Below are 2,281 nucleotides of genomic sequence, written 5' to 3'. Positions count from 1 at the left end.
TATGGATTTTACAGAACTGGAACTTGCTTGTTCGACTTGAAAATAAGTGCTGCGGTTAATATATGAATGCAATATTCGTGTTGTGCTTATGGATAGAAATAACAAATTAAAAATTCTTTTTCAAAATGAATAATATATTGTGTTTTTCAATTTGTGTTGTGTCCTGTAAATGTTGTTCGAAAAATCAATAAGTTAATTAACTGTAGAAAATAATAAAATTTTTCATCTGAATTGAAATAAAATATTAACATGTTAATTTTTACAATTGTGCAACTAAAGCCATTATTTAGTAAATATCACTATTAAATTTTGTGCGGGGAAAAACACGGCGTTAGGATGTTTCTNGCAGAATTTATAGATACACTACATCCGTATCTTTTGCATTATTGCTTATTTTATATTTCCCTTCTCGTTGCAACATCCTTAATAATTATTGTCGCTAGTTATTTCGTATTTAATAATTACAGAGAATATGATAACAGAATATCTTTAGTTTGCATTGTTAGTATGCAGACATGGCTTATTTATCTGCTGTCTCTTATATTTTGTTGCGATCTCTTGTTGGCATATACCTTGATTACTATTTGCAGAGGTTTGATTGAAATCTCTCAACAGTTACAACTGAGTAATGTCGCAACGAAATCTCTTGTTCAAGAAATGATGACGAAACTCTTACAAATTTGGAAAATTTTCGATGAAATAAATGAAAAATGGAAGATGCTGATTCCATCTATTTACGTATATTTTACATTTGAAAGCTGTTTTTTTACNACCGAGAAGAGAAGATCAATTACACAGCCGGAAATTATCACCCCTATCCGCCGTCGAAGAGATCCGCCGTTCTTCTAAAGTACCTTGACAGAAATTCCATCGCTCCTGATCCACAAAGATGCCTAACTTCAGATGTAAACGAGGTAGTATATAACTTCGGAATTATTGTAAACTCTCTCTCTCCGCGTAATAGGTTTCAATAAATTATTCTGTAATTCGCTTTAATTCTGTTTTATTAAATTCATATTATTGTTTAAAATATGGACTCATCCTTGTCTCACATCCGAGCCAATGTCCGATATACTTACTCGCGACCTTCCACTAGTAATTTATTTAAAAGGGTTACGGGCGTGTTTAACTCTATAACTAAACTGCTGTCAGGAAAAANTTTCTCTTAAACTGAAAATCTTCTAGTTTTTGGAGCTTCAGAATCAGTTTGCAAACTTTATTTTTCTTAACGTGGAAATGGATTACAGATGCAAAATTGATTATTATAAAAAACTCGTAAAAAGCAAATGCTAAAATTTTCGCTGGTGTGTAATAAACTCTGAGTAATGAAATATACATTACAGTAAAATGAATAGTGTGTAAGATACCAATTATAATTTCAATTATGTTGTATAATGTCATTCGACTCGCTTTATAATTTAAACCGCAAAACGACATGGAGATAAGCAAAGGATTCCAAAAATCTCGATACCCTGCATTATCAGTTGATTTAGGAATAGGATAAACGTTACTTACAGAGGAAACTCTCATTTCTTATAAACTGAAATATAAATTACAATTTTAAAACTGACAATTTATAAACAGGATAAATTTCGGCAATTACCGTGAATTCTCTTATGGATTTTACAGAACTGGAACTTCCTTGTTCGACTTGAAAATATGTGCTGCGGTTAATATATTCATGCAAAATTTGTGTTGCGCGTATCGATAGAAATAACAAATTAAAAATTCTTTTTCAAAATGAATAATATATTGTGTTTTTCAATTTCTGTTGTGTCCTGTAAATGTTGTTCGAAAAATCAATAAGTTAATTAACTGTAGAAAATCATAAAATTTTTCATCTGAATTGAAATGAAATATTAACATGTAATTGTTTACAATTGCGCAACTAAAGCCATTATTTAGTAAATATCACTACAGGTATATATCGACTTACGTCGTTTCGAGTTACGTCGTTCCCGATTATACGTCGTTTGTCAAAAAAGTATACGAAAAAATAAAAATCAAGTTTAAGTCATTTTATTCGACTTTACGTCTGTCCGCCACAAATATTGAAGCAGTAATATCACTAGAAAAGCGTTTAAAGCACATAAAATCATATTAAAGTATACACATTTACAAGTATGTACTGTATTTACAGTACAGTAGATGCATTCGTAAATTTAGATTACTTTTTTCTGTACTCTATTAAAAACTAAAATTTATTTGTTTGTAAGCTTAAAATAGATTCTTATTAACCATATATTATTAAAAATGCATTAATAAATAAAATACAGAACTG

This window comes from Centruroides sculpturatus, unplaced genomic scaffold, assembly GCF_000671375.1.
Source record: "Centruroides sculpturatus isolate CEXI.00-Female unplaced genomic scaffold, Cexi_2.0 scaffold161, whole genome shotgun sequence".
Classification (NCBI taxonomy): Eukaryota; Metazoa; Arthropoda; class Arachnida; order Scorpiones; family Buthidae; genus Centruroides; species Centruroides sculpturatus.
Note: the sequence above shows the minus strand (reverse complement) of the source record.